The 12,448-nt window shown below is 50.1% G+C and overlaps 1 protein-coding gene across 1 annotated transcript in view; it reads right to left on the reverse strand.

Moving 5' to 3' along the window:
- LOC141192387 (uncharacterized) overlaps positions 1-12,448 on the reverse strand; it is a 391,820-nt gene that overhangs the window by 62,723 nt on the left and 316,649 nt on the right. The gene's annotated exons all lie outside the window — the stretch shown is intronic.

Raw genomic sequence — 12,448 nt, forward strand, 5'->3', positions numbered from 1 at the left:
CATCTTCTTCTACGGCTCTAGAAACATATTTGGCCAGAGTCCATCACTGACTACATCACCACCCGTCTATATGAATGTTTCCTGTCTTCCCCGGACTGTAATCTTCTATCTTGTTAGATTTTATGTCTGATTCACACACAGAAGTTTGATGCATTTATAAAACTTTTTTTGTTGATGCAAATATTGTCGGCAGAAATTGTTTGATACCAAAGTCTCCATGTACAGTGTTTTATGGGGTTTATTTCTGGCCTTAGGCTTTCCTATATTACAAGAAAAACAAAAGAAAATTGGCACCAACAATTCTAATAAAAAGGAAAAAACATGCAAACAGCATAAGACAAATTTTGTTATTAACTTTTATTAAATTTTATTTTATTAACACTTTAAACATTTGTTTTAATATAATTAATTCCTTTGAGCACCGGAACATAGATGTACACCGCAGGGATGGCACAGGTGCGGCTGCAACAAGAACCCTGGCAGTTTAACCACTTGCTGGTGTCAAAAGCAAACATGGCATCTAATAAGGTTTGACAGAGTTTGGGTGAATGCCCCTCCTCCCCCAATACTCGATAGTATGGGGCTGGCTAGTTACTACAATACTTAAAAACCTAATAATGGTGTCTGGACCTGCAATGTACGAAAGTCTATTAGGCCGGGCCAGAGGCAGATTCCAATGAGTTACACTGTAAAGCCCCCATACACATTAGACTAAAGTTGCATGGAAGTAATGAATTGGGGGTTGGCTGACTATATAATGTATTTGGGGGCCTCCCGACAGATGATGTCAGGGCAGAGAAGGATCTGGCATCCTGAATTTTAGAGGCTAATTGTTTGTTCTTCCTGTAGATAATCCTCCGCTAGAGGAGTCTGGTGGTGACTCTCTCATACAGACCACAAGAAAGATGGAATATTTGTGTGTCTGGGGAAGTCGGGAAAAATAGCCATCTGCCAAATGACCGTTCAGCCAACACTTATCTCGTGTATGGGGCTGTTAAGTACACTACTCAAAAATATAAAGGGAGCACTTAAACATCACAATGTAACTCAAAGTCAATCACAGTTCTGTGAAATCAACCGGTCCAGTTATGAAACAACACTGATTGTGAATCAATTTCTCCTGCTGTTGTGTAAATGGAACAGACAACTGGTAGAAATGATAGTCAATTAGCAAGACACCCCTATAAAGGAATGGTTCTGCAGATGGTGACCACAGACCATTTCTCTGTTCTCATCCTTTTTGGCTATTTTGGTCACTTTTGCATTTTCTCATTGCTCTCACCCCTAGAGGTACAGTAGCATGAGGCAGTGTCTACAACCCAAGGAAGTAGCTCATGTAGTGCAGCTCATCCAGGATGGCACATCAATGAGAGCTATGGCAAGAAGGGTAACTGTGTGTCAGCATAGTGTCCAAAGCATGGAGTGTAACGGGTCTGGGAGGCGGAACCTCTGAGCTACTATACAAGGGGGCGGCCCTTGTAAGGGAGCGGGTGGCAGTCTCTGGATGAACGGACAGGGAGATACGGCAAGTGATCAGGGCAGTCTCTGGGTAAAGGGTAGGTACGACCTGTGATGGCAGAGCCTCCGGGTAGGCTAGCAGGCAGATGGTAGATGTGTGCTCCCAGGTGAGCAAGCGAGAGTCTCTGGAATAGCAGGTGGTCACGGCACGTGACGGCGGAACCTCCGGGCTGGCAAGCAGGCAGGTAACGGAGAAGCGCTCCCAGGTGAGCGGACAAGAGTCTGAAGTAGCTGATGGTCACAGCACGTGACAACGGAGCCTCCGGGCAGGCAAGCAGGCAGGTAACGGAGAAGCGCTCCCAGGTGAGCGGGCAAGAGTCTGGAATAGCTGGTGGTCACAGCACGTGACGGCGGAGCCTCCAGGTAGGCAAGCAGGCAGGTAACGGAGAAGCGCTCCCAGGTGAGCGGGCAAGAGTCTGGAATAGCTGGTGGTCACAGCACGTGACAACGGAGCCTCCGGGCTGGCAAGCAGGCAGGTAACGGAGAAGCGCTCCCAGGTGTGCGGGCAAGTTGGTCCATAGACAGACTGACCGGAGTTGTAAGGCAGACCGTCGGACCTCAGGAAAGCAGGCAGGTAGCTGATATGCGCTCCCAGGTGAGCGGGCAGGCTGGTCCTTTAGACAGACTGACAGGAGTAGTAAGGCAGACCGTCGGACCTCGGACTGGCAGACAGGTAACAAGTATTCAGGCAGGAATCAGGCAGGTAACTGGCAGGTAACTGGCAGCGGGACCTGAGGGCTGAAGCACAGGTGAGACACAGGTGCAAACAACATTGCTCGGGCACCTCCATTTTGGAGGAGGTGCCTTATATATGATGAAGTCCTCCGGCCATTGGCCGGGGACTCCTTAGGACGGCGCGCGCGGCCCCTTTAAGAGGAGGGGAGCGCGCGCGCGCGCGCCCTAAGCACAGGGGCCGGGAAGGAGCGCGCGCTGAGAGCAGAGCGGGAGGAGGACGCCGGGAAGGAGCGCGCGCTGACAGCAGAGCGGAGAGAGGACGCCGGGCACGGAGCAGAGCGGTGAGGGGAGCAGCGTCCCTGCCTAGCAGAGGGCAGGGACGCCAGCGCTACAGTACCCCCCCCTTTAGGCCCCCCCTTTTTTAGGCCAGACAGAAATTTAGCTAGGATGAGAGGGGCATGGATGTTCTCCCGGGGCTCCCACGTTCTCTCCTCAGGACCAAACCCCTTCCAATCTACCAGAAAAAAGGTCTTTCCTCTTACCCTTTTGGTGGCAAGAATGTTTTCTACCTCAAACTCGTCCTCAGCAGAAACCGGAGCAGGAGGCGTACCTGTAGACTTGGAAAAAGAGTTAAGTACCACAGGTTTGAGGAGAGATACATGGAAGGAGTTAGGGATCCGTAAGTTGGCCGGGAGTTTCAATTTATAGGCCACCGGGTTGATCTGACTGATGACCTCCAGTGGGCCGATGAACCGAGGCCCTAACTTATAGGAAGGGATCTTGAGCCGGACATATTTGGACGAGAGCCAGACTTTATCCCCAGGACGGAATTGAGGAGGGTCCAGACGTTTTTTGTCAGCGTGTCTTTTCATACGCTCGGAAGACTGAAGGAGTGCGGATCGGGTACTCTCCCAAATGGAGGAAAATTTGCTAACGAGAGATTCCGCAGCCGGGTTGTCCACCGAGGTGGAGGCAGGAAAAGGAATCCGAGGATGCTGACCAAAGACTACAAAAAACGGGGATTTGGAGGAGGATTCGCTCTCGTGATTATTGTAAGAGAACTCAGCCCATGGTAGGAGATCCACCCAGTCAGAATAGTGGGCATTAACGAAGTGCCGGAGGTAACTGGTCAGGTTCTGATTGATCCGCTCCACTTGACCATTGGACTGTGGGTGGTAAGCGGAAGAGAAGTCCAGGGTGACGTCTAGTAGTTTACAAGTGGCTCTCCAGAAGCGTGAGGTGAACTGTACCCCACGATCCGACACGATGTGGAGGGGCAGGCCATGAAGACGGAAGATGTGACGAATAAAGTCTCTAGCTAGCTCGGGTGCAGACGGGAGGCCTGGCAGGGGAACGAAATGAGCCATCTTGGAGAAGCGGTCAGCGACCACCCAAATGACCGTACAACCGGCAGAGAGTGGGAGGTCAGTTATGAAGTCCATTGCAATATGCTGCCAGGGGGCAGCAGGTACTGGGAGCGGAAGGAGGCGACCGGCTGGCAGATGTCTCGGAACCTTGTTGCGGGCGCAGGATACACAGGCAGAAACAAAGTCTATTACATCCTTGTGCAGGGTAGGCCACCAGTAGTGCCGGGAAATAAGCTGGAGGGTCTTCTTCTGACCAGCGTGGCCAGCCAGTTTAGACGAGTGATCCCAGTGAAGGATCTTCTCCCGATCAGGTACTGATACGAACGTCTTTCCGGGAGGGAGACGATTTAGACTCACGGGAGCCACCTGCATTACTCTGGCGGGATCGATGATGTGTTTCGGATCTTCCTCGAGATCAGATACCAGAAAGGATCGAGACAAGGCGTCCGCCTTGACGTTTTTGTCAGCCGGGCGAAAATGAAGGACAAAATCAAAACGAGCAAAAAACAAGGACCACCGGGCTTGGCGCGGGTTAAGTCTCTGGGCATGCTGGAGGTAAGCCAAGTTCTTGTGGTCAGTGTAAATTATTACCGGGTGAAGAGCCCCCTCAAGCAGGTAACGCCACTCCTCCAATGCCAGTTTGATGGCCAATAACTCTCGATCTCCTATGGAATAATTGCGCTCTGAGGAGGAGAAGAGTTTAGAGTAGAAGCCGCAAGTTACCATCCTCCCGGAAGAAGATTTTTGAGTAAGTACCGCTCCAGCTCCAGAGGAGGAGGCGTCCACTTCCAGGAAGAACTGCTTGTTGCCGTCCGGGCGATGCAGCACCGGGGCGGAAGAGAAGGCCTGTTTTAAGGAAAGAAAGGCTTCTTCTGCTTCGGGCGGACACTCTTTGGGATTAGTACCCTTACGGGTGAGCGCGGAAATTGGGGCAGTCCGGGAAGAGAAGTGTGGTATGAAGAGGCGGTAGTAGTTGGCGAAGCCCAGGAAACGCTGAATGGCCTTCAGCCCCTCCGGTCGAGGCCATTTCTCGATGGCAGACAGTTTCTCTGGATCCATTCGTAGGCCGGTCTGAGAAATAATGTAGCCCAAAAACGGAAGCGAGGTCTGCTCAAAGAGGCACTTCTCGTATTTAGCGAAGAGGTGATTCTGCCTGAGCCTGAGCAGGACCTGACGAACGTCCCTCCGGTGAGTCTGGAGATCCGGAGAGAAGACCAAGATGTCGTCCAGGTACACCACTACGCAGGAGTAGAGAAGGTCCCGGAAGATGTCATTGACCAACTCTTGAAAGACGGCAGGAGCGTTACAGAGACCAAAGGGCATTACCAGGTATTCATAGTGGCCGTCCCGGGTGTTGAATGCCGTCTTCCATTCATCCCCTTGACGGATACGAACCAGGTTGTACGCCCCACGGAGGTCTAGTTTGGTGAAGATTCTAGCCCCCCTCAGACGATCAAATAATTCTGGAATGAGCGGAAGGGGATACTTATTCTTCACCGTGATCTGGTTTAGGCCTCTATAGTCTATACAGGGACGGAGAGAGCCGTCCTTCTTTTTGACGAAAAAGAAGCCTGCTCCCGCCGGGGAGGTAGATTTCCGGATGAATCCCCTGGCCAGATTCTCCTCAATATATTCGGACATCGACCGGGTCTCAGCAGCGGATAAAGGATAAATACGCCCACGGGGAGGAGTAGTACCGGGTAACAGGTCGATGGGACAGTCGTATGGTCTATGAGGGGGTAATGTCTCTGCCTCCTTTTTATTAAAGACATCAGCATAAGACCAATAAGGAATTGGAAGTCCAGGTAGATTAGCTGGGGTAGGAGAGGGACGGACGGGATGGACGGGAACCAGGCAGGTCTTATGACAGTCTTGTCCCCAGCGAAGGACTTCTCCGGTTTGCCAGTCAAGCACGGGTGCATGTTTCTGGAGCCAAGGCAGACCTAGCAAGAGGGCGTGAGAGAGTCCAGGCAGAACATGAAAGGAGATACTCTCAGAATGCAGCATTCCCACCTGCAGAGTAATGGATTTGGTGATGAGTTGGATGGGGCGTGGTAAGAGACCCCCATCCACGGCAGCCACAGACAAGGGTACAGCCAGAGGTTTGGTGGGGATGCGGTATTTCTCTACCAGGGACTGTGAAATAAGATTCCCGGCTGCTCCAGAGTCCAGTTGGGCTAGTTCGAAATAACGGTTCTCCCCGTAGACGATTGAAACTGACAACAGCAGGGATGGAGAGGATTTATTCTTGTCTAGGTGGACCTCTCTGAGCGAACCTAGACACAGGCGTTTCCCGACCTCTCCGGGCAGGCACGGATCCGGTGCTCCTTACTGCCACAGTAGAAGCAGGTCCCCTCGGCACGGCGTAAGTCCTGATGGGTCTTGACCATCTTGGTCTGGTCGACCTGCATAGGCTCAGGAGGGTGTACCTGGTTAGAGACAGAAGGAGTGACGGGTTTCTGAAAAGTAGGAGCTAGACGTGGTAACCTCCTCTCACGGGTGACCTCTCTGGCACGCTCCTGGAACCGTAGGTCAATCCGGGTGGCAAGAGTTATTAAATCATCGAGAGTGGTAGGAATGTCCCGACCGGCAAGTTCATCTTTAATACGGCCGGACAGACCCTCCCAGAAGACGGAAACCAGAGCGTCGTTATCCCAGGCCAGCTCCGAGGCAAGGGTACGGAACCGTATGGCATATTGGCCCACGGTGAGACTCCCCTGACGGAGGCGTAGCAACGATGATGCAGATGAGGTCTTCCGTCCAGGGTTCGTCGAAGACTTTCCGGAAAGCCGTGAGAAAAGCAGGCAAGTTGGACACCAGGGGGTCTCCTCTCTCCCATAGAGGATTTAGCCAGGCCAGGGCCTCCCCGGTGAGATGGGACATGATGAAGGCAATTTTGGCCCGGTCGGAGTTAAACTGGTAGGACAAAAGTTCGAAATGCAGGGTGCACTGATTTAAGAAGCCCCGAGCCTGGACGGAGTCGCCTCCGAAGCGAGGAGGTGCAGAAAGCCGGGGTCCGGGGTAGGATACCATGGTATTAGTGGGCAGCGGAGCTGCCGGATTGCAAGATATGGCACTGGCGGAGGTTGTTGGTGGATCAGACAGAGTGTTCAGGCGAGTATTAACATTCCGCAGGTGACCCAGGATGGACTCCTGTTGGGACCTCTGACGGGACAGTTCAAGACAGAGGTCCGAGAGCGAGGGAGCTTGGGTGCCACCGGGTTCCATGGCCCGAGCAAACTGTAACGGGTCTGGGAGGCGGAACCTCTGAGCTACTATACAAGGGGGCGGCCCTTGTAAGGGAGCGGGTGGCAGTCTCTGGATGAACGGACAGGGAGATACGGCAAGTGATCAGGGCAGTCTCTGGGTAAAGGGTAGGTACGACCTGTGATGGCAGAGCCTCCGGGTAGGCTAGCAGGCAGATGGTAGATGTGTGCTCCCAGGTGAGCAAGCGAGAGTCTCTGGAATAGCAGGTGGTCACAGCACGTGACGGCGGAACCTCCGGGCTGGCAAGCAGGCAGGTAACGGAGAAGCGCTCCCAGGTGAGCGGACAAGAGTCTGAAGTAGCTGATGGTCACAGCACGTGACAACGGAGCCTCCGGGCAGGCAAGCAGGCAGGTAACGGAGAAGCGCTCCCAGGTGAGCGGGCAAGAGTCTGGAATAGCTGGTGGTCACAGCACGTGACGGCGGAGCCTCCAGGTAGGCAAGCAGGCAGGTAACGGAGAAGCGCTCCCAGGTGAGCGGGCAAGAGTCTGGAATAGCTGGTGGTCACAGCACGTGACAACGGAGCCTCCGGGCTGGCAAGCAGGCAGGTAACGGAGAAGCGCTCCCAGGTGAGCGGGCAAGCTGGTCCATAGACAGACTGACCGGAGTTGTAAGGCAGACCGTCGGACCTCAGGAAAGCAGGCAGGTAGCTGATATGCGCTCCCAGGTGAGCGGGCAGGCTGGTCCTTTAGACAGACTGACAGGAGTAGTAAGGCAGACCGTCGGACCTCGGACTGGCAGACAGGTAACAAGTATTCAGGCAGGAATCAGGCAGGTAACTGGCAGGAAACTGGCAGGTAACTGGCAGCGGGACCTGAGGGCTGAAGCACAGGTGAGACACAGGTGCAAACAACATTGCTCGGGCACCTCCATTTTGGAGGAGGTGCCTTATATATGATGAAGTCCTCCGGCCATTGGCCGGGGACTCCTTAGGACGGCGCGCGCGGCCCCTTTAAGAGGAGGGGAGCGCGCGCGCACCCTAAGCACAGGGGCCGGGAAGGAGCGCGCGCTGAGAGCAGAGCGGGAGGAGGACGCCGGGAAGGAGCGCGCGCTGTCAGCAGAGCGGAGAGAGGACGCCGGGCACGGAGCAGAGCGGTGAGGGGAGCAGCGTCCCTGCCTAGCAGAGGGCAGGGACGCCAGCGCTACATGGAGCATATACTGTACCAGGAGACAGGCCAGTACACCAGGAGATGTGGAGGGGGCCGTAGGAGGGCAACAATCCAGCATCAGGACTGCTACCTCTTCCTTTGTGCAAGGAGGAACATGAGGAGAAGTGCAAGATCCCTGCAAAATGACCTCCAACAGGCCACTAACATTTATTTGTCAGCTCAAACTGTCAGAAACAGATTCCATGAGGGTGGTATGAAGGCTGGAAGTCCACAAGTGGGTGTTGCGCTTACAGTCCAACAAAGTGCAGGGTCATTGGCATTTGCCAGAGAACACCAAGATTGGCAGATTCCACATTGGCGCCCTGTGTTCTTCACGGATGAGAGCAGGTTCATACTGCGCACATGTGACAGACATGACAGAGTCTGGAGATGCAGTGGAGAATGTTCTCCAGCACGACCGGTTTGGCAGTGGGTCAGTAATGGTGTGGGGTGGCATTTCTTTGGAGGGAAGCACAGCCCTCCATGTGCTAGCCAGAGGTACCCTGACTGCCATTAGGTCCTGGGATGAGATCCCCAGATCCATTGTGAAACCGTATGCAGGTGCAATGGGCCCTGGTTTCCTTCTGATGCATGACAATGCTAGGCCTCATGTGGCTGAAGTGTGTCAGCAGTTCCTGTATGATGAAGGCATTGATGCTTTGGAATGGCCTGTCCATTCCCCAGACCTGAATCCAATTGAGCACATCTGGGACATCATGTCTTGTTCCATCCACCAATGACACATTGCATCACAGACTTTAATTTGGTGGAGTCATATTAAATTGGAGTACCCAAAGTCAGGCCGCTGCTGTAAGGGCAAACAGGGTAATGGGATGTATCAGAAGAGGTATAGCTGCAAAGGATGAGAACATTGTTCTTCCACTGTACAAAGCACTGGTCAGACCACACTTGGAATACTGTGCTCAGTTATGGGCCCCAATATATAGAAAGGATATAAATGAGCTTGAAAGGGTACAAAGGAGGGCAACAAAATTAATAAAGGGAATGGAGGGACTGCAATACCCAGAGAGGTTGGCAAAATTAGGACTATTCAGCCTGGAAAAGAGAAGGTTGAGGGAGGACATAATAAATGTGTACAGTACAAATATGTTAGGGGACAGTATAGAGATCTTGCCCGGGATTTGTTCAAAAGGAGGGATATTACGGTAACAAGAGGGCATTCACTAAGACTGGAAGAGAAAAGGTTTCAGCACCAGCATAGGAAGGGGTTCTTTAAGGTAAGAGCAGTGAGAATATGCAATTCACTAAGTGAGGAGACGGTAATGTCAGATTCACTACACCAGTTCAAGCAGGGACTGGATGCATTTCTAGATACCAGGCAGATTTCAGCATATACTTAAAAATAAGAATAAAATAGTAGGTTGATACAGGGATTTATTCTGACTGCTGGTTTCAGAGTCGGGAGGGAATTTTTCCTCAGGTGAAGATTGGCTAAATCATTTGGGGTTTTTGCCCTCCTCTGGATCAACTTTAGCAATTACAGAACTAACAGGTCGAACTTGATGGACGCAAGTCTTTATTCGGCTTTACAAACTATGTTACTATGTTACTATGTATATTTCCCGATTCTGAAGACCATATGCTGCCACTGTACTTGGCAGGCCCAGTCCAGATGGTATGCAGATAAATGAAGGAGACCAAAATCCAAAAATAAACTTTACTTTACAAGAACTTGATGACAAGTACAGTATATATATCAGATAGCAGGCACAACACTTTGTTAACGTTTCTCCTCCATTATGCAGAGTCAAGAACTTTATGGTTACATGTGGCAGTACATAACTTTTGTTAAAAGCTACAACAGTCCAGCAAGCCATTATGGGAAGGTCCATCATCCCTGTGGGGACCATACAGGTTGAGATGTATCGTTAAAGCCCCTCAGGGCAACTCAGAGCTCCCAGTTGATTTGTGAGGACCTCACGGGCTGAGGTGCATCGGTACGACTCCCCACTAGTACTTTCAAAGTCCATTCGATGAGGGCCACACACTCATTGCTGTGGCACTGCATCTTCAGGTCTTCTTAGGAGAACGGATGTCCCAGTTATACGACACTGTAGCTTTCTCTCTAGTATAGACAACTGTTTGTTTAAATCCTGTTCATTTAAGATAAGGAATCCTTCCTTAACTTAATTCCCTTTAAACCTTTACATGCCACTGTGAGTAAACACCCATGGTCAAAATTACAAAACGGAAAATGGGCCGATGCAAAAGTTTGGGCACCCTGCATGGTTAGTACCTAGTAACACCACCTTTTGCAAATATCACAGCTTGTAAACGCTTTTTGTAGCCAGACAAGAGTTTTTAAATTCTTATTTGAGGAATTTTCATTCATTCTTCCTTGGAAAATTCTTCCAGTTCTGTGAGATTCCTGGGTCGTCCTGCATGTACTGCTATTTTGACATCTAGCCACAGATTATCAATGAGGTTCAGATCAGAGGACTGTGAGGGCCATTGTAAAACCTTCATCTTGTGCCTTTGAGGTTGTCTATTGTGGATTTTGAACTGTGTTTAGAATCCATTATCCATTTGAAGAAGCCATTCTCTTTTCAACTTCAGCTTTTTTACAGATGGTGTTTTATTTGCATCAACAATTTGTTGAAATTTCATTGAATCCATTCTTCCCTCTACCCATGAAATGATCCCATGCCACAACCCTAAAGCATGATTGATCCACCCCCATGCTTGTGAAGGTTGGCAAGATGTTCTTTTCTTGAAATTCTGTGCCCTTTTTACTCCACACATACCTTTGATCATTTTGGTCAAAGAGTTTTATTTTAACCTCATCAGTCCACAGAACATGTATCCAGAATGCATCAGGCTTGTTTAGATGTTCTTTTGCATACTTCTGACACAGAATTTTATGGTGAGGACGCAGGAGAGGTTTTCTTCTAATGACTCCTTCATGAAGGCCATATTTGTGCGGGTGTCTCTGAACAGTAGAACAATGTACCACAGCTAAAGAGTCTTCTAAATCTTTCTGAAAGTCTTTTGCAGTCAAGGGGGGTTTCTGATTTTCCTCTCCAGCAATCCTACGAGCAGCTCTCACTGAAATTCGGCTTGGTCTTCCTTGCTGTTAACTGCCATTACCTAATTACATTTCGAACTGAGGAAAGAGTGTAAAGATAAGTGTCCTAAAATATCTATGCATATCATATATACAGTACAGACCAAAAGTTTGGACACACCTTCTCATTTAAAGATTTTTCTGTATTTTCATGACTATGAAAATTGTACATTCACACTGAAGGCATCAAAACTATGAATTAACACATGTGGCATTATATACTTAACAAAAAGTGTGAAACAACTGAAAATATGTCTTATATTCTAGGTTCTTCAAAGTAGCCACCTTTTGCTTTGATGACTGCTTTGCACACTCTTGGCATTCTCTTGATGAGCTTCAAGAAGTAGTCACCGGAAATGGTCTTCCAACAATCTTGAAGGAGTTCCCAGAGATGCTTAGCACTTGTTGGCCCTTTTGCCTTCACTCTGCGGTCCAGCTCACCCCAAACCATCTCGATTGGGTTCAGGTCCGGTGACTGTGGAGGCCAGGTCATCTGGCGTAGCACCCCATCACTCTTCTTCTTGGTCAAATAGCCCTTACAGAGCCTGGAGGTGTGTTTGTGGTCATTGTCCTGTTGAAAAATAAATGATGGTCCAACTAAACGCAAACCGGATGGAATAGCATGCAGCTGCAAGATGCTGTGGTAGCCATGCTGGTTCAGTATGCCTTCAATTTTGAATAAATCCCCAACAGTGTCAACAGCAAAGCACCCCCACACCATCACACCTCCTCCTCCATGCTTCATGGTGGGAACCAGACATGTAGAGTCCATCCGTTCACCTTTTCTGCGTTGCACAAAGACACTGTGGTTGGAATCAAAGATCTCAAATTTGGACTCATCAGACCAAAGCACAGATTTCCACTAGTCTAATGTCCATTCCTTGTGTTCTTTAGCCCAAACAAGTCTCTTCTGCTTGTTGCCTGTCCTTGGCAGTGGTTTCCTAGCAGCTATTTTACCATGAAGGCCTGCTGCACAAAGTCTCCTCTCAACAGTTGTTGTAGAGATGTGTCTGCTGCTAGGACTTTGTGTGGCATTGACCTGGTCTCTAATCTGAGCTTCTGTTAACCTGCGATTTCTGAGGCTGGTGACTCGGATAAACTTATCCTCAGAAGCAGAGGTGACTCTTGGTCTTCCTTTCCTGGGGCGGTCCTCATGTGAGCCAGTTTCTTTGTAGCGCTTGATGGTTTTTACAACTGCACTTGGGGACACTTTCAAAGTTGGCCTAATTTTTCGCACTGACTGACCTTCATTTCTTAAAGTAATGATGGCCACTCGTTTTTCTTTACTTAGCTGCTTTTTTCTTGCCATAATACAAATTCTAACAGTCTATTCAGTAGGACTATCAGCTGTGCATCCACCAGACTTCTGCACAACACAACTGATGGTCCCA

This window comes from Phyllobates terribilis, unplaced genomic scaffold (assembly GCF_046119375.1).
Source record: "Phyllobates terribilis strain yellow unplaced genomic scaffold, ASM4611937v1 Scaffold_60__1_contigs__length_8166268, whole genome shotgun sequence".
NCBI classification, from domain to species: Eukaryota; Metazoa; Chordata; class Amphibia; order Anura; family Dendrobatidae; genus Phyllobates; species Phyllobates terribilis.